The sequence below is a fragment of the Salmo salar genome, chromosome ssa11, assembly GCF_905237065.1.
Source record: "Salmo salar chromosome ssa11, Ssal_v3.1, whole genome shotgun sequence".
Classification (NCBI taxonomy): Eukaryota; Metazoa; Chordata; class Actinopteri; order Salmoniformes; family Salmonidae; genus Salmo; species Salmo salar.
Window position 1 is genome coordinate 57620692 of NC_059452.1, and position 24787 is coordinate 57645478.

Below are 24787 nucleotides of genomic sequence, written 5' to 3' on the forward strand. Positions count from 1 at the left end.
AGGGTTGACTGATCTGTCTGGAGGGTTGACTGATCTGTCTGGAGGATGGAGGGTTGACTGGTCTGTCTGGAGTGTGGAGGGTTTACTGGTCTGTCTGGAGGGTTGACTGGTCTGTCTGGAGGATGGAGGGTTGACTGGTCTGTCTGGAGGGTTGACTGATCTGTCTGGAGGATGGAGGGTTGACTGGTCTATCTGGAGGGTGGAGGGTTGACTGGTCTGTCTGGAGGATGGAGGGTTGACTGATCTGTCTGGAGGATGGAGGGTTGACTGATCTGTCTGGAGGGTGGAGGGTTGACTGGTCTGTCTGGAGGGTTGACTGGTCTGTCTGGAGGATGGAGGGTTGACTGGTCTGTCTGGAGGGTGGAGGGTTGACTGGTCTGTCTGGAGGGTGGAGGGTTGACTGGTCTGTCTGGAGGATGGAGGGTTTACTGGTCTGTCTGGAGGATGGAGGGTTAACTGGTCTGTCTGGAGGATGGAGGGTTGACTGGTCTGTCTGGAGGGTTGACTGGTCTGTCTGGAGGATGGAGGGTTGACTGGTCTATCTGGAGGGTGGAGGGTTGACTGGTCTGTCTGGAGGGTGGAGGGTTGACTGGTCTGTCTGGAGGATGGAGGGTTGACTGATCTGTCTGGAGGGTGGAGGGTTGACTGATCTGTCTGGAGGATGGAGGGTTGACTGGTCTGTCTGGAGGGTTGACTGATTTGTCTGGAGGATGGAGGGTTAACTGGTCTGTCTGGAGGGTTGACTGATCTGTCTGGAGGGTTGACTGATCTGTCTGGAGGATGGAGGGTTGACTGGTCTGTCTGGAGGGTTGACTGATTTGTCTGGAGGATGGAGGGTTGACTGATCTGTCTGGAGGATGGAGGGTTGACTGATCTGTCTGGAGGGTTGACTGATCTGTCTGGAGGGTTGACTGGTCTGTCTGGAGGGTTGACTGGTCTGTCTGGAGGATGGAGGGTTGACTGATCTGTCTGGAGGGTGGAGGGTTGACTGATCTGTCTGGAGGATGGAGGGTTGACTGATCTGTCTGGAGGGTTGACTGATCTGTCTGGAGGGTTGACTGATTTGTCTGGAGGATGGAGGGTTAACTGGTCTGTCTGGAGGATGGAGGGTTGACTGATCTGTCTGGAGGGTTGACTGATCTGTCTGGAGGGTTGACTGATCTGTCTGGAGGATGGAGGGTTGACTGATCTGTCTGGAGGGTGGAGGGTTGACTGATCTGTCTGGAGGATGGAGGGTTGACTGATCTGTCTGGAGGATGGAGGGTTGACTGATCTGTCTGGAGGATGGAGGGTTGACTGATCTGTCTGGAGGGTTGACTGATCTGTCTGGAGGGTGGAGGGTTGACTGGTCTGTCTGGAGGATGGAGGGTTGACTGATCTGTCTGGAGGATGGAGGGTTGACTGATCTGTCTGGAGGGTTGACTGATTTGTCTGGAGGATGGAGGGTTGACTGATCTGTCTGGAGGATGGAGGGTTGACTGATCTGTCTGGAGGATGGAGGTTGACTGATCTGTCTGGAGGGTTGACTGATCTGTCTGGAGGATGGAGGGTTGACTGGTCTGTCTGGAGGGTTGACTGATCTGTCTGGAGGGTGGAGGGTTGACTGATCTGTCTGGAGGATGGAGGGTTGACTGATCTGTCTGGAGGGTTGACTGATCTGTCTGGAGGGTTGACTGATCTGTCTGGAGGATGGAGGGTTGACTGGTCTGTCTGGAGGTTTGACTGATTTGTCTGGAGGATGGAGGGTTAACTGGTCTGTCTGGAGGATGGAGGGTTGACTGGTCTGTCTGGAGGGTTGACTGATCTGTCTGGAGGGTTGACTGATCTGTCTGGAGGATGGAGGGTTGACTGATCTGTCTGGAGGGTTGAGGTTTGACTGGTCTGTCTGGAGGATGGAGGGTTGACTGATCTGTCTGGAGGGTGGAGGGTTGACTGATCTGTCTGGAGGATGGAGGGTTGACTGATATGTCTGGAGGGTTGACTGATCTGTCTGGAGGATGGAGGGTTGACTGATCTGTCTGGAGGATGGAGGGTTGACTGATCTGTCTGGAGGGTGGAGGGTTTACTGATCTGTCTGGAGGGTTGACTGATCTGTCTGGAGGATGGAGGGTTGACTGGTCTGTCTGGAGGGTTGACTGATCTGTCTGGAGGGTTGACTGATCTGTCTGGAGGATGGAGGGTTGACTGGTCTGTCTGGAGGGTTGACTGATCTGTCTGGAGGATGGAGGGTTGACTGGTCTGTCTGGAGGATGGAGGGTTGACTGATCTGTCTGGAGGATGGAGGGTTGACTGATCTGTCTGGAGGGTGGAGGGTTGACTGATCTGTCTGGAGGGTTGACTGATCTGTCTGGAGGATGGAGGGTTGACTGGTCTGTCTGGAGGGTTGACTGATCTGTCTGGAGGGTTGACTGATCTGTCTGGAGGATGGAGGGTTGACTGGTCTGTCTGGAGTGTGGAGGGTTGACTGATCTGTCTGGAGGGTTGACTGATCTGTCTGGAGGATGGAGGGTTGACTGGTCTGTCTGGAGGGTTGACTGGTCTGTCTGGAGGATGGAGGGTTGACTGGTCTATCTGGAGGGTGGAGGGTTGACTGGTCTGTCTGGAGGATGGAGGGTTGACTGGTCTGTCTGGAGGATGGAGGGTTGACTGATCTGTCTGGAGGATGGAGGGTTAACTGGTCTGTCTGGAGGGTTGACTGATCTGTCTGGAGGATGGAGGGTTGACTGGTCTGTCTGGAGGGTGGAGGGTTGACTGTTCGATCTGGAGGGTGGAGGGTTGACTGGTCTGTCTGGAGGATGGAGGGTTTACTGGTCTGTCTGGAGGATGGAGGGTTAACTGGTCTGTCTGGAGGATGGAGGGTTGACTGGTCTGTCTGGAGGGTTGACTGATCTGTCTGGAGGATGGAGGGTTGACTGGTCTATCTGGAGGGTGGAGGGTTGACTGGTCTGTCTGGAGGGTGGAGGGTTGACTGATCTGTCTGGAGGATGGAGGGTTGACTGATCTGTCTGGAGGGTGGAGGGTTGACTGATCTGTCTGGAGGATGGAGGGTTGACTGGTCTGTCTGGAGGGTTGACTGATTTGTCTGGAGGATGGAGGGTTAACTGGTCTGTCTGGAGGGTTGACTGATCTGTCTGGAGGGTTGACTGATCTGTCTGGAGGATGGAGGGTTGACTGGTCTGTCTGGAGGGTTGACTGATTTGTCTGGAGGATGGAGGGTTGACTGATCTGTCTGGAGGATGGAGGGTTTACTGATCTGTCTGGAGGGTTGACTGGTCTGTCTGGAGGGTTGACTGGTCTGTCTGGAGGGTTGACTGATCTGTCTGGAGGATGGAGGGTTGACTGATCTGTCTGGAGGGTGGAGGGTTGACTGATCTGTCTGGAGGATGGAGGGTTGACTGATCTGTCTGGAGGGTTGACTGATCTGTCTGGAGGGTTGACTGATCTGTCTGGAGGATGGAGGGTTAACTGGTCTGTCTGGAGGATGGAGGGTTGACTGATCTGTCTGGAGGGTTGACTGATCTGTCTGGAGGGTTGACTGATCTGTCTGGAGGATGGAGGGTTGACTGATCTGTCTGGAGGATGGAGGGTTGACTGGTCTGTCTGGAGGATGGAGGGTTGACTGATCTGTCTGGAGGGTGGAGGGTTGACTGATCTGTCTGGAGGATGGAGGGTTGACTGATCTGTCTGGAGGGTTGACTGATCTGTCTGGAGGGTGGAGGGTTGACTGATCTGTCTGGAGGATGGAGGGTTGACTGATCTGTCTGGAGGGTGGAGGGTTGACTGATCTGTCTGGAGGGTTGACTGATCTGTCTGGAGGATGGAGGGTTGACTGGTCTGTCTGGAGGATGGAGGGTTGACTGATCTGTCTGGAGGATGGAGGGTTGACTGATCTGTCTGGAGGGTTGACTGATCTGTCTGGAGGATGGAGGGTTGACTGGTCTGTCTGGAGGGTTGACTGATCTGTCTGGAGGGTTGACTGATCTGTCTGGAGGATGGAGGGTTGACTGGTCTGTCTGGAGGATGGAGGGTTGACTGATCTGTCTGGAGGGTTGACTGATCTGTCTGGAGGATGGAGGGTTGACTGGTCTGTCTGGAGGGTTGACTGATCTGTCTGGAGGATGGAGGGTTGACTGGTCTGTCTGGAGGGTGGAGGGTTGACTGATCTGTCTGGAGGATGGAGGGTTGACTGGTCTGTCTGGAGGATGGAGGGTTGACTGATCTGTCTGGAGGGTTGACTGATCTGTCTGGAGGATGGAGGGTTGACTGGTCTGTCTGGAGGGTTGACTGATCTGTCTGGAGGGTTGACTGATCTGTCTGGAGGATGGAGGGTTGACTGGTCTGTCTGGAGGGTTGACTGATCTGTCTGGAGGGTTGACTGATCTGTCTGGAGGATGGAGGGTTGACTGGTCTGTCTGGAGGGTTGACTGATTTGTCTGGAGGATGGAGGGTTGACTGGTCTGTCTGGAGGGTGGAGGGTTGACTGGTCTGTCTGGAGGATGGAGGGTTGACTGATCTGTCTGGAGGATGGAGGGTTGACTGATCTGTCTGGAGGATGGAGGGTTGACTGGTCTGTCTGGAGGGTTGACTGATCTGTCTGGAGGATGGAGGGTTGACTGGTCTGTCTGGAGGATGGAGGGTTGACTGGTCTATCTGGAGGATGGAGGGTTGACTGGTCTGTCTGGAGGATGGAGGGTTTACTGATCTGTCTGGAGGATGGAGGGTTAACTGGTCTGTCTGGAGGATGGAGGGTTGACTGATCTGTCTGGAGGGTTGACTGATCTGTCTGGAGGATGGAGGGTTGACTGGTCTGTCTGGAGGGTGGAGGGTTGACTGATCTGTCTGGAGGGTGGAGGGTTGACTGATCTGTCTGGAGGATGGAGGGTTGACTGGTCTGTCTGGAGGGTTGACTGATTTGTCTGGAGGATGGAGGGTTGACTGGTCTGTCTGGAGGGTTGACTGATCTGTCTGGAGGGTTGACTGATCTGTCTGGAGGATGGAGGGTTGACTGGTCTGTCTGGAGGGTTGACTGATTTGTCTGGAGGGTGGAGGGTTGACTGGTCTGTCTGGAGGATGGAGGGTTTACTGATCTGTCTGGAGGGTTGACTGATCTGTCTGGAGGGTTGACTGGTCTGTCTGGAGGGTTGACTGGTCTGTCTGGAGGATGGAGGGTTGACTGATCTGTCTGGAGGATGGAGGGTTGACTGATCTGTCTGGAGGATGGAGGGTTGACTGGTCTGTCTGGAGGGTTGACTGATCTGTCTGGAGGGTTGACTGATCTGTCTGGAGGATGGAGGGTTGACTGGTCTGTCTGGAGGGTTGACTGATTTGTCTGGAGGATGGAGGGTTAACTGGTCTGTCTGGAGGATGGAGGGTTGACTGATCTGTCTGGAGGGTTGACTGATCTGTCTGGAGGGTTGACTGATCTGTCTGGAGGATGGAGGGTTGACTGATCTGTCTGGAGGGTGGAGGGTTGACTGGTCTGTCTGGAGGATGGAGGGTTGACTGGTCTGTCTGGAGGGTGGAGGGTTGACTGATCTGTCTGGAGGATGGAGGGTTGACTGATCTGTCTGGAGGGTTGACTGATCTGTCTGGAGGATGGAGGGTTGACTGATCTGTCTGGAGGATGGAGGGTTGACTGATCTGTCTGGAGGGTTGACTGATCTGTCTGGAGGATGGAGGGTTGACTGGTCTGTCTGGAGGGTGGAGGGTTGACTGTTCTATCTGGAGGGTGGAGGGTTGACTGGTCTGTCTGGAGGATGGAGGGTTTACTGGTCTGTCTGGAGGATGGAGGGTTGACTGATCTGTCTGGAGGATGGAGGGTTGACTGGTCTGTCTGGAGGGTTGACTGGTCTGTCTGGAGGATGGAGGGTTGACTGGTCTATCTGGAGGGTGGAGGGTTGACTGGTCTGTCTGGAGGGTGGAGGGTTGACTGATCTGTCTGGAGGATGGAGGGTTGACTGATCTGTCTGGAGGGTGGAGGGTTGACTGATCTGTCTGGAGGATGGAGGGTTGACTGGTCTGTCTGGAGGGTTGACTGATTTGTCTGGAGGATGGAGGGTTAACTGGTCTGTCTGGAGGGTTGACTGATCTGTCTGGAGGGTTGACTGATCTGTCTGGAGGATGGAGGGTTGACTGATCTGTCTGGAGGATGGAGGGTTTACTGATCTGTCTGGAGGGTTGACTGGTGTGTCTGGAGGGTTGACTGGTCTGTCTGGAGGGTTGACTGGTCTGTCTGGAGGATGGAGGGTTGACTGGTCTGTCTGGAGGATGGAGGGTTGACTGATCTGTCTGGAGGATGGAGGGTTGACTGATCTGTCTGGAGGGTTGACTGATCTGTCTGGAGGATGGAGGGTTGACTGGTCTGTCTGGAGGTTTGACTGATTTGTCTGGAGGATGGAGGGTCAACTGGTCTGTCTGGAGGATGGAGGGTTGACTGATCTGTCTGGAGGGTTGACTGATCTGTCTGGAGGGTTGACTGATCTGTCTGGAGGATGGAGGGTTGACTGATCTGTCTGGAGGGTGGAGGGTTGACTGATCTGTCTGGAGGATGGAGGGTTGACTGATCTGTCTGGAGGGTGGAGGGTTTACTGATCTGTCTGGAGGATGGAGGGTTGACTGATATGTCTGGAGGGTTGACTGATCTGTCTGGAGGGTGGAGGGTTGACTGATCTGTCTGGAGGTTGGAGGGTTGACTGATCAGTCTGGAGGGTGGAGGGTTTACTGATCTGTCTGGAGGGTTGACTGATCAGTCTGGAGGATGGAGGGTTGACTGGTCTGTCTGGAGGGTTGACTGATCTGTCTGGAGGGTTGACTGATCTGTCTGGAGGATGGAGGGTTGACTGGTCTGTCTGGAGGTGGATTGTTACTGATTTGTCTGGAGGATGGAGGGTTAACTGGTCTGTCTGGAGGATGGAGAGTTGACTGATCTGTCTGGAGGGTTGACTGATCTGTCTGGAGGATGGAGGGTTGACTGGTGTGTCTGGAGGGTTGACTGATCTGTCTGGAGGGTTGACTGATCTGTCTGGAGGATGGAGGGTTGACTGGTCTGTCTGGAGGGTGGAGGGTTGACTGATCTGTCTGGAGGATGGAGGGTTGACTGGTCTGTCTGGAGGGGTTGACTGATCTGTCTGGAGGGTTGACTGATCTGTCTGGAGGATGGAGGGTTGACTGGTCTGTCTGGAGGGTTGACTGATTTGTCTGGAGGATGGAGGGTTAACTGGTCTGTCTGGAGGATGGAGGGTTGACTGATCTGTCTGGAGGGTTGACTGATCTGTCTGGAGGGTTGACTGATCTGTCTGGAGGATGGAGGGTTGACTGATCTGTCTGGAGGATGGAGGGTTAACTGGTCTGTCTGGAGGATGGAGGGTTGACTGATCTGTCTGGAGGATGGAGGGTTGACTGATCTGTCTGGAGGATGGAGGGTTGACTGATCTGTCTGGAGGGTTGACTGATCTGTCTGGAGGATGGAGGGTTGACTGATCTGTCTGGAGGATGGAGGGTTTACTGGTCTGTCTGGAGGGTTGACTGATCTGTCTGGAGGATGGAGGGTTGACTGGTCTGTCTGGAGGGTTGAGGGTTGACTGGTCTGTCTGGAGGGTGGAGGGTTGACTGATCTGTCTGGAGGATGGAGGGTTGACTGGTCTGTCTGGAGGATGGAGGGTTAACTGGTCTGTCTGGAGGATGGAGGGTTGACTGGTCTGTCTGGAGGGTTGACTGATCTGTCTGGAGGATGGAGGGTTGACTGGTCTGTCTGGAGGATGGAGGGTTGACTGATCTGTCTGGAGGATGGAGGGTTAACTGGTCTGTCTGGAGGGTTGAGGGTTGACTGATCTGTCTGGAGGATGGAGGGTTGACTGGTCTGTCTGGAGGGTTGACTGATTTGTCTGGAGGATGGAGGGTTAACTGGTCTGTCTGGAGGGTTGACTGATCTGTCTGGAGGGTTGACTGATCTGTCTGGAGGATGGAGGGTTGACTGGTCTGTCTGTAGGGTTGACTGATTTGTCTGGAGGGTGGAGGGTTGACTGATCTGTCTGGAGGATGGAGGGTTTACTGATCTGTCTGGAGGGTTGACTGGTCTGTCTGGAGGGTTGACTGGTCTGTCTGGAGGGTTGACTGGTCTGTCTGGAGGATGGAGGGTTGACTGGTCTGTCTGGAGGGTGGAGGGTTGACTGATCTGTCTGGAGGATGGAGGGTTGACTGATCTGTCTGGAGGGTTGACTGATCTGTCTGGAGGGTTGACTGATCTGTCTGGAGGATGGAGGGTTGACTGGTCTGTCTGGAGGTTTGACTGATTTGTCTGGAGGATGGAGGGTTAACTGGTCTGTCTGGAGGATGGAGGGTTGACTGATCTGTCTGGAGGGTTGACTGATCTGTCTGGAGGGTTGACTGATCTGTCTGGAGGATGGAGGGTTGACTGATCTGTCTGGAGGATGGAGGGTTAACTGGTCTGTCTGGAGGCTGGAGGGTTGACTGATCTGTCTGGAGGGTGGAGGGTTGACTGATCTGTCTGGAGGATGGAGGGTTGACTGATATGTCTGGAGGGTTGACTGATCTGTCTGGAGGGTGGAGGGTTGACTGATCTGTCTGGAGGATGGAGGGTTGACTGATCTGTCTGGAGGGTGGAGGGTTGACTGATCTGTCTGGAGGGTTGACTGATCTGTCTGGAGGATGGAGGGTTGACTGGTCTGTCTGGAGGGTTGACTGATCTGTCTGGAGGGTTGACTGATCTGTCTGGAGGATGGAGGGTTGACTGGTCTGTCTGGAGGGTTGACTGATCTGTCTGGAGGATGGAGGGTTGACTGGTCTGTCTGGAGGGTGGATTGTTTACTGATCTGTCTGGAGGTTGGAGGGTTGACTGATCAGTCTGGAGGGTGGAGGGTTTACTGATCTGTTTGGAGGGTTGACTGATCTGTCTGGAGGATGGAGGGTTGACTGGTCTGTCTGGAGGGTTGACTGATCTGTCTGGAGGGTTGACTGATCTGTCTGGAGGATGGAGGGTTGACTGGTCTGTCTGGAGTGTGGAGGGTTTACTGGTCTGTCTGGAGGGTTGACTGGTCTGTCTGGAGGATGGAGGGTTGACTGGTCTGTCTGGAGGGTTGACTGATCTGTCTGGAGGATGGAGGGTTGACTGGTCTGTCTGGAGGATGGAGGGTTGACTGATCTGTCTGGAGGTTGGAGGGTTGACTGATCTGTCTGGAGGATGGAGGGTTTACTGGTCTGTCTGGAGGGTTGACTGGTCTGTCTGGAGGATGGAGGGTTGACTGGTCTGTCTGGAGGGTTGACTGATTTGTCTGGAGGGTGGAGGGTTGACTGGTCTGTCTGGAGGATGGAGGGTTTACTGGTCTGTCTGGAGGATGGAGGGTTAACTGGTCTGTCTGGAGGATGGAGGGTTGACTGGTCTGTCTGGAGGGTTGACTGATCTGTCTGGAGGATGGAGGGTTGACTGGTCTGTCTGGAGGGTGGAGGGTTGACTGGTCTGTCTGGAGGGTGGAGGGTTGACTGATCTGTCTGGAGGATGGAGGGTTGACTGATCTGTCTGGAGGGTGGAGGGTTGACTGATCTGTCTGGAGGATGGAGCGTTGACTGGTCTGTCTGGAGGGTTGACTGATTTGTCTGGAGGATGGAGGGTTAACTGGTCTGTCTGGAGGGTTGACTGATCTGTCTGGAGGGTTGACTGATCTGTCTGGAGGATGGAGGGTTGACTGGTCTGTCTGTGAGGGTTGACTGATTTGTCTGGAGGGTGGAGGGTTGACTGATCTGTCTGGAGGATGGAGGGTTTACTGATCTGTCTGGAGGGGTTGACTGGTCTGTCTGGAGGGTTGACTGGTCTGTCTGGAGGGTTGACTGGTCTGTCTGGAGGATGGAGGGTTGACTGCTCTGTCTGGAGGGTGGAGGGTCGACTGATCTGTCTGGAGGATGGAGGGTTGACTGATCTGTCTGGAGGGTTGACTGATCTGTCTGGAGGGTTGACTGATCTGTCTGGAGGATGGAGGGTTGACTGGTCTTTCTGGAGGTTTGACTGATTTGTCTGGAGGATGGAGGGTTAACTGGTCTGTCTGGAGGATGGAGGGTTGACTGATCTGTCTGGAGGGATGACTGATCTGTCTGGAGGGTTGACTGATCTGTCTGGAGGATGGAGGGTTGACTGATCTGTCTGGAGGGTGGAGGGTTAACTGGTCTTTCTGGAGGCTGGAGGGTTGACTGATCTGTCTGGAGGGTGGAGGGTTTACTGATCTGTCTGGAGGATGGAGGGTTGACTGATATGTCTGGAGGGTTGACTGATCTGTCTGGAGGGTGGAGGGTTGACTGATCTGTCTGGAGGGTGGAGGGTTGACTGATCTGTCTGGAGGGTGGAGGGTTTACTGATCTGTCTGGAGGGTTGACTGATCTGTCTGGAGGATGGAGGGTTGACTGGTCTGTCTGGAGGGTTGACTGATCTGTCTGGAGGGTTGACTGATCTGTCTGGAGGATGGAGGGTTGACTGGTCTGTCTGGAGGGTTGACTGATCTGTCTGGAGGATGGAGGGTTGACTGGTCTGTCTGGAGGGTTGAGTGTTGACTGATCTGTCTGGAGGATGGAGGGTTGACTGATCTGTCTGGAGGGTGGAGGGTTGACTGATCTGTCTGGAGGGTTGACTGATCTGTCTGGAGGATGGAGGGTTGACTGGTCTGTCTGGAGGGTTGACTGATTGTCTGGAGGGTTGACTGGTCTGTCTGGAGGATGGAGGGTTGACTGGTCTGTCTGGAGGGTGGAGGGTTTACTGATCTGTCTGGAGGGTTGACTGATCTGTCTGGAGGATGGAGGGTTGACTGGTCTGTCTGGAGGGTTGACTGATCTGTCTGGAGGATGGAGGGTTGACTGGTCTGTCTGGAGGATGGAGGGTTGACTGGTCTGTCTGGAGGATGGAGGGTTGACTGATCTGTCTGGAGGATGGAGGGTTGACTGATCTGTCTGGAGGGTGGAGGGTTTACTGGTCTGTCTGGAGGGTTGACTGGTCTGTCTGGAGGATGGAGGGTTGACTGCTCTGTCTGGAGGGTGGAGGGTTGACTGTTCGATCTGGAGGGTGGAGGGTTGACTGGTCTGTCTGGAGGATGGAGGGTTTACTGGTCTGTCTGGAGGATGGAGGGTTAACTGGTCTGTCTGGAGGATGGAGGGTTGACTGGTCTGTCTGGAGGGTTGACTGGTCTGTCTGGAGGATGGAGGGTTGACTGGTCTGTCTGGAGGATGGAGGGTTGACTGGTCTGTCTGGAGGGTGGAGGGTTGACTGATCTGTCTGGAGGATGGAGGGTTGACTGATCTGTCTGGAGGGTGGAGGGTTGACTGATCTGTCTGGAGGATGGAGGGTTGACTGGTCTGTCTGGAGGGTTGACTGATTTGTCTGGAGGATGGAGGGTTAACTGGTCTGTCTGGAGGGTTGACTGATCTGTCTGGAGGGTTGACTGATCTGTCTGGAGGATGGAGGGTTGACTGGTCTGTCTGTAGGGTTGACTGATTTGTCTGGAGGGTGGAGGGTTGACTGATCTGTCTGGAGGGTGGAGGGTTTACTGATCTGTCTGGAGGTTTGACTGATCTGTCTGGAGGATGGAGGGTTGACTGGTCTGTCTGGAGGGTTGACTGATTTGTCTGGAGGATGGAGGGTTGACTGGTCTGTCTGGAGGATGGAGGGTTGACTGGTCTGTCTGGAGGATGGAGGGTTGACTGATCTGTCTGGAGGGTTGACTGGTCTGTCTGGAGGGTTGACTGATTTGTCTGGAGGATGGAGGGTTAACTGGTCTGTCTGGAGGATGGAGGGTTGACTGATCTGTCTGGAGGGTTGACTGATCTGTCTGGAGGGTTGACTGGTCTGTCTGGAGGATGGAGGGTTGACTGATCTGTCTGGAGGATGGAGGGTTAACTGGTCTGTCTGGAGGGTTGAGGGTTGACTGATTTGTCTGGAGGATGGAGGGTTAACTGATCTGTCTGGAGGATGGAGGGTTGACTGATCTGTCTGGAGGGTTGACTGATCTGTCTGGAGGATGGAGGGTTGACTGATCTGTCTGGAGGATGGAGGGTTGACTGATCTGTCTGGAGGGTGGATTGTACTGATCTGTCTGGAGGGTTGACTGATCTGTCTGGAGGATGGAGGGTTGACTGGTCTGTCTGGAGGATGGAGGGTTGACTGATCTGTCTGGAGGATGGAGGGTTGACTGATCTGTCTGGAGGGTTGACTGATCTGTCTGGAGGATGGAGGGTTGACTGGTCTGTCTGGAGGGTTGACTGATCTGTCTGGAGGGTTGACTGATCTGTCTGGAGGATGGAGGGTTGACTGGTCTGTCTGGAGGGTGGAGGGTTTACTGATCTGTCTGGAGGGTTGACTGGTCTGTCTGGAGGATGGAGGGTTGACTGGTCTGTCTGGAGGGTTGACTGATCTGTCTGGAGGATGGAGGGTTGACTGGTCTATCTGGAGGGTGGATTGTTACTGATCTGTCTGGAGGATGGAGGGTTGACTGGTCTGTCTGGAGGATGGAGGGTTGACTGATCTGTTTGGAGGGTTGACTGATCTGTCTGGAGGATGGAGGGTTGACTGGTCTGTCTGGAGGGTTGACTGATCTGTCTGGAGGGTTGACTGATCTGTCTGGAGGATGGAGGGTTGACTGGTCTGTCTGGAGTGTGGAGGGTTTACTGGTCTGTCTGGAGGGTTGACTGATCTGTCTGGAGGATGGAGGGTTGACTGGTCTGTCTGGAGGGTTGACTGGTCTGTCTGGAGGATGGAGGGTTGACTGGTCTGTCTGGAGGGTGGAGGGTTGACTGGTCTGTCTGGAGGATGGAGGGTTGACTGATCTGTCTGGAGGATGGAGGGTTGACTGATCTGTCTGGAGGATGGAGGGTTTACTGGTCTGTCTGGAGGGTTGATTGGTCTGTCTGGAGGATGGAGGGTTGACTGGTCTGTCTGGAGGGTGGAGGGTTGACTGTTCGATCTGGAGGGTGGAGGGTTGACTGGTCTGTCTGGAGGATGGAGGGTTTACTGGTCTGTCTGGAGGATGGAGGGTTAACTGGTCTGTCTGGAGGATGGAGGGTTGACTGGTCTGTCTGGAGGGTTGACTGATCTGTCTGGAGGATGGAGGGTTGACTGGTCTGTCTGGAGGATGGAGGGTTGACTGGTCTGTCTGGAGGGTGGAGGGTTGACTGATCTGTCTGGAGGATGGAGGGTTGACTGGTCTGTCTGGAGGGTTGACTGATTTGTCTGGAGGATGGAGGGTTAACTGGTCTGTCTGGAGGGTTGACTGATCTGTCTGGAGGGTTGACTGATCTGTCTGGAGGATGGAGGGTTGACTGGTCTGTCTGTAGGGTTGACTGATTTGTCTGGAGGGTGGAGGGTTGACTGGTCTGTCTGGAGGATGGAGGGTTGACTGATCTGTCTGGAGGGTTGACTGGTCTGTCTGGAGGGTTGACTGGTCTGTCTGGAGGGTTGACTGGTCTGTCTGGAGGATGGAGGGTTGACTGGTCTGTCTGGAGGGTGGAGGGTTGACTGATCTGTCTGGAGGATGAAGGGTTGACTGATCTGTCTGGAGGGTTGACTGATCTGTCTGGAGGGTTGACTGATCTGTCTGGAGGATGGAGGGTTGACTGGTCTTTCTGGAGGTTTGTCTGATTTGTCTGGAGGATGGAGGGTTAACTGGTCTGTCTGGAGGATGGAGGGTTGACTGATCTGTCTGGAGGGATGACTGATCTGTCTGGAGGGTTGACTGATCTGTCTGGAGGATGGAGGGTTGACTGATCTGTCTGGAGGGTGGAGGGTTAACTGGTCTTTCTGGAGGCTGGAGGGTTGACTGATCTGTCTGGAGGGTGGAGGGTTTACTGATCTGTCTGGAGGATGGAGGGTTGACTGATATGTCTGGAGGGTTGACTGATCTGTCTGGAGGTTGGAGGGTTGACTGATCTGTCTGGAGGGTGGAGGGTTTACTGGTCTGTCTGGAGGGTTGATTGATCTGTCTGGAGGATGGAGGGTTGACTGGTCTGTCTGGAGGATGGAGGGTTGACTGATCTGTCTGGAGGATGGAGGGTTGACTGGTCTGTCTGGAGGATGGAGGGTTGACTGGTCTGTCTGGAGGATGGAGGGTTAACTGGTCTGTCTGGAGGATGGAGGGTTGACTGGTCTGTCTGGAGGGTTGACTGATCTGTCTGGAGGATGGAGGGTTGACTGGTCTGTCTGGAGGGTGGAGGGTTGACTGGTCTGTCTGGAGGGTGGAGGGTTGACTGATCTGTCTGGAGGATGGAGGGTTGACTGATCTGTCTGGAGGGTGGAGGGTTGACTGATCTGTCTGGAGGATGGAGGGTTGACTGGTCTGTCTGGAGGGTTGACTGATTTGTCTGGAGGATGGAGGGTTAACTGGTCTGTCTGGAGGGTTGACTGATCTGTCTGGAGGGTTGACTGATCTGTCTGGAGGATGGAGGGTTGACTGATCTGTCTGGAGGATGGAGGGTTGACTGATCTGTCTGGAGGGTTGACTGGTCTGTCTGGAGGGTTGACTGGTCTGTCTGGAGGGTTGACTGATCTGTCTGGAGGATGGAGGGTTGACTGGTCTGTCTGGAGGATGGAGGGTTGACTGATCTGTCTGGAGGATGGAGGGTTGACTGATCTGTCTGGAGGGTTGACTGATCTGTCTGGAGGATGGAGGGTTGACTGGTCTGTCTGGAGGGTTGACTGATTTGTCTGGAGGATGGAGGGTTAACTGGTCTGTCTGGAGGATGGAGGGTTGACTGATCTGTCTGGAGGGTTGACTGATCTGTCTGGAGGGTTGACTGATCTGTCTGGAGGATGGAGGGTTGACTGATCTGTCTGGAGGGTGGAGGGTTGACTGATCTGTCTGGAGGATGGAGGGTTGACTGATCTGTCTGGAGGGTGGAGGGTTGACTGATCTGTCTGGAGGATGGAGGGTTGACTGATCTGTCTGGAGGGTTGACTGATCTGTCTGGAGGATGGAGGGTTGACTGATCTGTCTGGAGGATGGAGGGTTGACTGATCAGTCTGGAGGGTGGAGGGTTTACTGATCTGTCTGGAGGGTTGACTGTTCAGTCTGGAGGATGGAGGGTTGACTGGTCTGTCTGGAGGGTTGACTGATCTGTCTGGAGGGTTGACTGATCTGTCTGGAGGATGGAGGGTTGACTGGTCTGTCTGGAGTGTGGATTGTTACTGATCTGTCTGGAGGGTTGAGGGTTGACTGATTTGTCTGGAGGATGGAGGGTTAACTGATCTGTCTGGAGGACGGAGGGTTGACTGAATGTCTGGAGGATGGAGAGTTAACTGGTCTGTCTGGAGGGTTGACTGGTCTGTCTGGAGGGTTGACTGGTCTGTCTGGAGGATGGAGGGTTGACTGGTCTGTCTGGAGGGTGGAGGGTTGACTGATCTGTCTGGAGGATGGAGGGTTGACTGATCTGTCTGGAGGGTTGACTGATCTGTCTGGAGGGTTGACTGATCTGTCTGGAGGATGGAGGGTTGACTGGTCTGTCTGGAGGGTTGACTGATTTGTCTGGAGGATGGAGGGTTAACTGGTCTGTCTGGAGGATGGAGGGTTGACTGATCTGTCTGGAGGGTTGACTGATCTGTCTGGAGGGTTGACTGGTCTGTCTGGAGGATGGAGGGTTGACTGATCTGTCTGGAGGGTGGAGGGTTAACTGGTCTGTCTGGAGGCTGGAGGGTTGACTGATCTGTCTGGAGGGTGGAGGGTTAACTGGTCTGTCTGGAGGATGGAGGGTTGACTGATCTGTCTGGAGGGTTGACTGATCTGTCTGGAGGATGGAGGGTTGACTGGTCTGTCTGGAGGATGGAGGGTTGACTGGTCTGTCTGGAGGGTTGACTGATCTGTCTGGAGGATGGAGGGTTGACTGGTCTGTCTGGAGGGTGGAGGGTTGACTGATCTGTCTGGAGGGTGGAGGGTTGACTGGTCTGTCTGGAGGATGGAGGGTTTACTGGTCTGTCTGGAGGATGGAGGGTTAACTGGTCTGTCTGGAGGATGGAGGGTTGACTGGTCTGTCTGGAGGGTTGACTGATCTGTCTGGAGGATGGAGGGTTGACTGGTCTGTCTGGAGGGTGGAGGGTTGACTGATCTGTCTGGAGGATGGAGGGTTGACTGATCTGTCTGGAGGGTGGAGGGTTGACTGATCTGTCTGGAGGATGGAGGGTTGACTGGTCTGTCTGGAGGGTTGACTGATTTGTCTGGAGGATGGAGGGTTAACTGGTCTGTCTGGAGGGTTGACTGATCTGTCTGGAGGGTTGACTGATCTGTCTGGAGGATGGAGGGTTGACTGGTCTGTCTGGAGGGTTGACTGATTTGTCTGGAGGGTGGAGGGTTGACTGATCTGTCTGGAGGATGGAGGGTTGACTGATCTGTCTGGAGGGTTGACTGATCTGTCTGGAGGGTTGACTGATCTGTCTGGAGGGTTGACTGATCTGTCTGGAGGATGGAGGGTTGACTGGTCTGTCTGGAGGATGGAGGGTTGACTGATCTGTCTGGAGGATGGAGGGTTGACTGATCTGTCTGGAGGGTTGACTGATCTGTCTGGAGTGGGTTGACTGATCTGTCTGGAGGATGGAGGGTTAACTGGTCTGTCTGGAGGTTTGACTGATTTGTCTGGAGGATGGAGGGTTAACTGGTCTGTCTGGAGGATGGAGGGTTGACTGATCTGTCTGGAGGGTTGACTGATCTGTCTGGAGGGTGGAGGGTTGACTGATCTGTCTGGAGGATGGAGGGTTGACTGATCTGTCTGGAGGATGGAGGGTTTACTGATCTGTCTGGAGGGTTGACTGATCTGTCTGGAGGATGGAGGGTTGACTGGTCTGTCTGGAGGGTTGACTGATCTGTCTGGAGGGTTGACTGATCTGTCTGGAGGATGGAGGGTTGACTGGTCAGTCTGGAGGGTTGACTGGTCTGTCTGGAGGATGGAGAGTTGACTGGTCTGTCTGGAGGGTGGATTGTTTACTGATCTGTATGGAGGATGGAGGGTTGACTGATCAGTCTGGAGGGTGGAGGGTTTACTGATCTGTTTGGAGGGTTGACTGATCTGTCTGGAGGATGGAGGGTTGACTGGTCTGTCTGGAGGGTTGACTGATCTGTCTGGAGGGTTGACTGATCTGTCTGGAGGATGGAGGGTTGACTGGTCTGTCTGGAGTGTGGAGGGTTTACTGGTCTGTCTGGAGGGTTGACTGGTCTGTCTGGAGGATGGAGGGTTGACTGGTCTGTCTGGAGGGTTGACTGGTCTGTCTGGAGGATGGAGGGTTGACTGGTCTATCTGGAGGGTGGAGGGTTGACTGGTCTGTCTGGAGGATGGAGGGTTGACTGATCTGTCTGGAGGTTGGAGGGTTGACTGATCTGTCTGGAGGGTGGAGGGTTTACTGGTCTGTCTGGAGGGTTGATTGGTCTGTCTGGAGGATGGAGGGTTGACTGCTCTGTCTGGAGGGTGGAGGGTTGACTGTTCTGTCTGGAGGGTGGAGGGTTGACTGGTCTGTCTGGAGGATGGAGGGTTTACTGGTCTGTCTGGAGGATGGAGGGTTAACTGGTCTGTCTGGAGGATGGAGGGTTGACTGGTCTGTCTGGAGGGTTGACTGGTCTGTCTGGAGGATGGAGGGTTGACTGGTCTATCTGGAGGGTGGAGGGTTGACTGGTCTGTCTGGAGGGTGGAGGGTTGACTGATCTGTCTGGAGGATGGAGGGTTGACTGGTCTGTCTGGAGGGTGGAGGGTTGACTGATCTGTCTGGAGGATGGAGCGTTGACTGGTCTGTCTGGAGGGTTGACTGATTTGTCTGGAGGATGGAGGGTTAACTGGTCTGTCTGGAGGGTTGACTGATCTGTCTGGAGGGTTGACTGATCTGTCTGGAGGATGGAGGGTTGACTGGTCTGTCTGTAGGGTTGACTGATTTGTCTGGAGGGTGGAGGGTTGACTGATCTGTCTGGAGGATGGAGGGTTTACTGATCTGTCTGGAGGGTTGACTGGTCTGTCTGGAGGGTTGACTGGTCTGTCTGGAGGGTTGACTGGTCTGTCTGGAGGATGGAGGGTTGACTGATCTGTCTGGAGGGTGGAGGGTTGACTGATCTGTCTGGAGGATGAAGGGTTGACTGATCTGTCTGGAGGGTTGACTGATCTGTCTGGAGGGTTGACTGATCTGTCTGGAGGATGGAGGGTTAACTGGTCTGTCTGGAGGATGGAGGGTTGACTGATCTCTCTGGAGGGATGACTGATCTGTCTGGAGGGTTGACTGATCTGTCTGGAGGATGGAGGGTTGACTGATCTGTCTGGAGGGTGGAGGGTTAACTGGTCTTTCTGGAGGCTGGAGGGTTGACTGATCTGTCTGGAGGGTGGAGGGTTTACTGATCTGTCTGGAGGATGGAGGGTTGACTGATATGTCTGGAGGGTTGACTGATCTGTCTGGAGGGTGGAGGGTTGACTGATCTGTCTGGAGGTTGGAGGGTTGACTGATCAGTCTGGAGGGTGGATTGTTTACTGATCTGTCTGGAGGGTTGACTGTTCAGTCTGGAGGATGGAGGGTTGACTGGTCTGTCTGGAGGTTGGAGGGTTGACTGATCAGTCTGGAGGGTGGAGGGTTTACTGATCTGTTTGGAGGGTTGACTGATCTGTCTGGAGGATGGAGGGTTGACTGGTCTGTCTGGAGGGTTGACTGATCTGTCTGGAGGGTTGACTGATCTGTCTGGAGGATGGAGGGTTGACTGGTCTGTCTGGAGGGTGGAGGGTTGACTGGTCTGTCTGGAGGGTTGACTGATCTGTCTGGAGGATGGAGGGTTGACTGGTCTGTCTGGAGGGTTGACTGATCTGTCTGGAGGATGGAGGGTTGACTGGTCTGTCTGGAGGGTGGATTGTTTACTGATCTGTCTGGAGGTTGGAGGGTTGACTGATCAGTCTGGAGGGTGGAGGGTTTACTGATCTGTTTGGAGGGTTGACTGATCTGTCTGGAGGATGGAGGGTTGACTGGTCTGTCTGGAGGGTTGACTGATCTGTCTGGAGGGTTGACTGATCTGTCTGGAGGATGGAGGGTTGACTGGTCTGTCTGGAGTGTGGAGGGTTTACTGGTCTGTCTGGAGGGTTGACTGGTCTGTCTGGAGGATGGAGGGTTGACTGGTCTGTCTGGAGGGTTGACTGGTCTGTCTGGAGGATGGAGGGTTGACTGGTCTATCTGGAGGATGGAGGGTTGACTGGTCTGTCTGGAGGATGGAGGGTTGACTGATCTGTCTGGAGGATGGAGGGTTGACTGATCTGTCTGGAGGGTGGAGGGTTTACTGGTCTGTCTGGAGGGTTGATTGGTCTGTCTGGAGGATGGAGGGTTGACTGCTCTGTCTGGAGGGTGGAGGGTTGACTGTTCTATCTGGAGGGTGGAGGGTTGACTGGTCTGTCTGGAGGATGGAGGGTTTACTGGTCTGTCTGGAGGATGGAGGGTTAACTGGTCTGTCTGGAGGATGGAGGGTTGACTGGTCTGTCTGGAGGGTTGACTGGTCTGTCTGGAGGATGGAGGGTTGACTGGTCTGTCTGGAGGGTGGAGGGTTGACTGATCTGTCTGGAGGGTGGAGGGTTGACTGGTCTGTCTGGAGGATGGAGGGTTGACTGGTCTGTCTGGAGGGTTGACTGATTTGTCTGGAGGATGGAGGGTTAACTGGTCTGTCTGGAGGGTTGACTGATCTGTCTGGAGGGTTGACTGATCTGTCTGGAGGATGGAGGGTTGACTGGTCTGTCTGGAGGGTTGACTGATTTGTCTGGAGGGTGGAGGGTTGACTGATCTGTCTGGAGGATGGAGGGTTTACTGATCTGTCTGGAGGGTTGACTGGTCTGTCTGGAGGGTTGACTGGTCTGTCTGGAGGGTTGACTGGTCTGTCTGGAGGATGGAGGGTTGACTGATCTGTCTGGAGGTTGGAGGGTTGACTGATCTGTCTGGAGGATGGAGGGTTGACTGGTCTGTCTGGAGGGTTGACTGATCTGTCTGGAGGGTTGACTGATCTGTCTGGAGGATGGAGGGTTGACTGGTCTGTCTGGAGGGTTGACTGATTTGTCTGGAGGATGGAGGGTTAACTGGTCTGTCTGGAGGATGGAGGGTTGACTGATCTGTCTGGAGGGTTGACTGATCTGTCTGGAGGGTTGACTGATCTGTCTGGAGGATGGAGGGTTGACTGATCTGTCTGGAGGGTGGAGGGTTAACTGGTCTGTCTGGAGGCTGGAGGGTTGACTGATCTGTCTGGAGGGTGGAGGGTTTACTGATCTGTCTGGAGGATGGAGGGTTGACTGATATGTCTGGAGGGTTGACTGATCTGTCTGGAGGATGGAGGGTTGACTGATCTGTCTGGAGGGTGGAGGGTTTACTGGTCTGTCTGGAGGGTTGACTGGTCTGTCTGGAGGATGGAGGGTTGACTGGTCTGTCTGGAGGGTGGAGGGTTGACTGTTCGATCTGGAGGGTGGAGGGTTGACTGGTCTGTCTGGAGGATGGAGGGTTTACTGGTCTGTCTGGAGGATGGAGGGTTAACTGGTCTGTCTGGAGGATGGAGGGTTGACTGGTCTGTCTGGAGGGTTGACTGGTCTGTCTGGAGGATGGAGGGTTGACTGGTCTGTCTGGAGGGTGGAGGGTTGACTGGTCTGTCTGGAGGGTGGAGGGTTGACTGATCTGTCTGGAGGATGGAGGGTTGACTGATCTGTCTGGAGGGTGGAGGGTTGACTGATCTGTCTGGAGGATGGAGGGTTGACTGGTCTGTCTGGAGGGTTGACTGATTTGTCTGGAGGATGGAGGGTTAACTGGTCTGTCTGGAGGGTTGACTGATCTGTCTGGAGGGTTGACTGATCTGTCTGGAGGGTGGAGGGTTGACTGATCTGTCTGGAGGATGGAGGGTTTACTGATCTGTCTGGAGGGTTGACTGGTCTGTCTGGAGGGTTGACTGGTCTGTCTGGAGGGTTGACTGGTCTGTCTGCAGGACGGAGGGTTGACTGCTCTGTCTGGAGGGTGGAGGGTCGACTGATCTGTCTGGAGGATGGAGGGTTGACTGATCTGTCTGGAGGGTTGACTGATCTGTCTGGAGGATGGAGGGTTGACTGGTCTTTCTGGAGGTTTGTCTGATTTGTCTGGAGGATGGAGGGTTAACTGGTCTGTCTGGAGGATGGAGGGTTGACTGATCTCTCTGGAGGGATGACTGATCTGTCTGGAGGGTTGACTGATCTGTCTGGAGGATGGAGGGTTGACTGATCTGTCTGGAGGGTGGAGGGTTAACTGGTCTTTCTGGAGGCTGGAGGGTTGACTGATCTGTCTGGAGGGTGGAGGGTTTACTGATCTGTCTGGAGGATGGAGGGTTGACTGATATGTCTGGAGGGTTGACTGATCTGTCTGGAGGGTGGAGGGTTGACTGATCTGTCTGGAGGGTTGACTGATCTGTCTGGAGGATGGAGCGTTGACTGGTCTGTCTGGAGGGTTGACTGGTCAGTCTGGAGGATGGAGGGTTGACTGGTCTGTCTGGAGGGTTGACTGATCTGTCTGGAGGGTTGACTGATCTGTCTGGAGGATGGAGGGTTGACTGGTCTGTCTGGAGTGTGGATTGTTTACTGATTTGTCTGGAGGATGGAGGGTTGACTGATCTGTCTGGAGGATGGAGGGTTTACTGATCTGTTTGGAGGGTTGACTGATCTGTCTGGAGGATGGAGGGTTGACTGGTCTGTCTGGAGGGTTGACTGGTCTGTCTGGAGGGTTGACTGATCTGTCTGGAGGATGGAGGGTTGACTGATCTGTCTGGAGGGTGGAGGGTTGACTGATCTGTCTGGAGGATGGAGGGTTGACTGATCTGTCTGGAGGGTTGACTGATCTGTCTGGAGGGTTGACTGATCTGTCTGGAGGATGGAGGGTTGACTGGTCTGTCTGGAGGTTTGACTGATTTGTCTGGAGGATGGAGGGTTAACTGGTCTGTCTGGAGGATGGAGGGTTGACTGATCTGTCTGGAGGGATGACTGATCTGTCTGGAGGGTTGACTGATCTGTCTGGAGGATGGAGGGTTGACTGATCTGTCTGGAGGGTGGAGGTTTAACTGGTCTTTCTGGAGGCTGGAGGGTTGACTGATCTGTCTGGAGGTTGGAGGGTTAACTGATCTGTCTGGAGGATGGAGGGTTGACTGATATGTCTGGAGGGTTGACTGATCTGTCTGGAGGTTGGAGGGTTGACTGATCTGTCTGGAGGGTGGAGGGTTTACTGGTCTGTCTGGAGGGTTGATTGGTCTGTCTGGAGGATGGAGGGTTGACTGCTCTGTCTGGAGGGTGGAGGGTTGACTGTTCGATCTGGAGGGTGGAGGGTTGACTGGTCTGTCTGGAGGATGGAGGGTTTACTGGTCTGTCTGGAGGATGGAGGGTTAACTGGTCTGTCTGGAGGATGGAGGGTTGACTGGTCTGTCTGGAGGGTTGCCTGGTCTGTCTGGAGGATGGAGGGTTGACTGGTCTGTCTGGAGGGTGGAGGGTTGACTGATCTGTCTGGAGGATGGAGGGTTGACTGATCTGTCTGGAGGGTGGAGGGTTGACTGATCTGTCTGGAGGATGGAGGGTTGACTGGTCTGTCTGGAGGGTTGACTGATTTGTCTGGAGGATGGAGGGTTAACTGGTCTGTCTGGAGGGTTGACTGATCTGTCTGGAGGGTTGACTGATCTGTCTGGAGGATGGAGGGTTGACTGGTCTGTCTGTAGGGTTGACTGATTTGTCTGGAGGGTGGAGGGTTGACTGATCTGTCTGGAGGATGGAGGGTTTACTGATCTGTCTGGAGGGTTGACTGGTCTGTCTGGAGGGTTGACTGGTCTGTCTGGAGGGTTGACTGGTCTGTCTGGAGGATGGAGGGTTGACTGATCTGTCTGGAGGATGGAGGGTTGACTGATCTGTCTGGAGGATGAAGGGTTGACTGATCTGTCTGGAGGGTTGACTGGTCTGTCTGGAGGGTTGACTGATCTGTCTGGAGGATGGAGGGTTGACTGGTCTTTCTGGAGGTTTGTCTGATTTGTCTGGAGGATGGAGGGTTAACTGGTCTGTCTGGAGGATGGAGGGTTGACTGATCTCTCTGGAGGGATGACTGATCTGTCTGGAGGGTTGACTGATCTGTCTGGAGGCTGGAGGGTTAACTGGTCTTTCTGGAGGCTGGAGGGTTGACTGATCTGTCTGGAGGGTGGAGGGTTTACTGATCTGTCTGGAGGATGGAGGGTTGACTGATATGTCTGGAGGGTTGACTGATCTGTCTGGAGGGTGGAGGGTTGACTGATCTGTCTGGAGGTTGGAGGGTTGACTGATCAGTCTGGAGGGTGGAGGGTTTACTGATCTGTCTGGAGGGTTGACTGATCAGTCTGGAGGATGGAGGGTTGACTGGTCTGTCTGGAGGGTTGACTGATCTGTCTGGAGGGTTGACTGATCTGTCTGGAGGATGGAGGGTTGACTGGTCTGTCTGGAGGATGGAGAGTTGACTGATCTGTCTGGAGGATGGAGGGTTGACTGATCTGTCTGGAGGGTGGAGGGTTTACTGATCTGTCTGGAGGGTTGACTGATCTGTCTGGAGGATGGAGGGTTGACTGGTCTGTCTGGAGGGTTGACTGGTCTGTCTGGAGGGTTGACTGGTCTGTCTGGAGGGTTGACTGGTCTGTCTGGAGGATGGAGGGTTGACTGATCTGTCTGGAGGATGGAGGGTTGACTGATCTGTCTGGAGGGTTGACTGATCTGTCTGGAGGGTTGACTGATCTGTCTGGAGGGTTGACTGATCTGTCTGGAGGATGGAGGGTTGACTGGTCTTTCTGGAGGTTTGTCTGATTTGTCTGGAGGATGGAGGGTTAACTGGTCTGTCTGGAGGATGGAGGGTTGACTGATCTCTCTGGAGGGATGACTGATCTGTCTGGAGGGTTGACTGATCTGTCTGGAGGATGGAGGGTTGACTGATCTGTCTGGAGGGTGGAGGGTTTACTGATCTGTCTGGAGGATGGAGGGTTGACTGATATGTCTGGAGGGTTGACTGATCTGTCTGGAGGATGGAGGGTTGACTGATCTGTCTGGAGGATGGAGGGTTGACTGATCAGTCTGGAGGGTGGAGGGTTTACTGATCTGTCTGGAGGGTTGACTGTTCTGTCTGGAGGATGGAGGGTTGACTGGTCTGTCTGGAGGGTTGACTGATCTGTCTGGAGGGTTGACTGATCTGTCTGGAGGATGGAGGGTTGACTGGTCTGTCTGGAGTGTGGATTGTTTACTGATCTGTCTGGAGGATGGAGGGTTGACTGATCTGTCTGGAGGATGGAGGGTTTACTGATCTGTCTGGAGGGTTGACTGATCTGTCTGGAGGATGGAGGGTTGACTGGTCTGTCTGGAGGGTTGACTGATCTGTCTGGAGGGTTGACTGATCTGTCTGGAGGATGGAGGGTTGACTGGTCTGTCTGGAGTGTGGAGGGTTTACTGGTCTGTCTGGAGGGTTGACTGGTCTGTCTGGAGGATGGAGGGTTGACTGGTCTGTCTGGAGGGTTGACTGATCTGTCTGGAGGATGGAGGGTTGACTGGTCTGTCTGGAGGATGGATTGTTTACTGATTTGTCTGGAGGGTGGAGGGTTGACTGATCTGTCTGGAGGATGGAGGGTTTACTGGTCTGTCTGGAGGGTTGACTGATCTGTCTGGAGGATGGAGGGTTGACTGGTCTGTCTGGAGGGTTGACTGATCTGTCTGGAGGGTTGACTGATCTGTCTGGAGGATGGAGGGTTGACTGGTCTGTCTGGAGTGTGGAGGGTTTACTGGTCTGTCTGGAGGGTTGACTGGTCTGTCTGGAGGA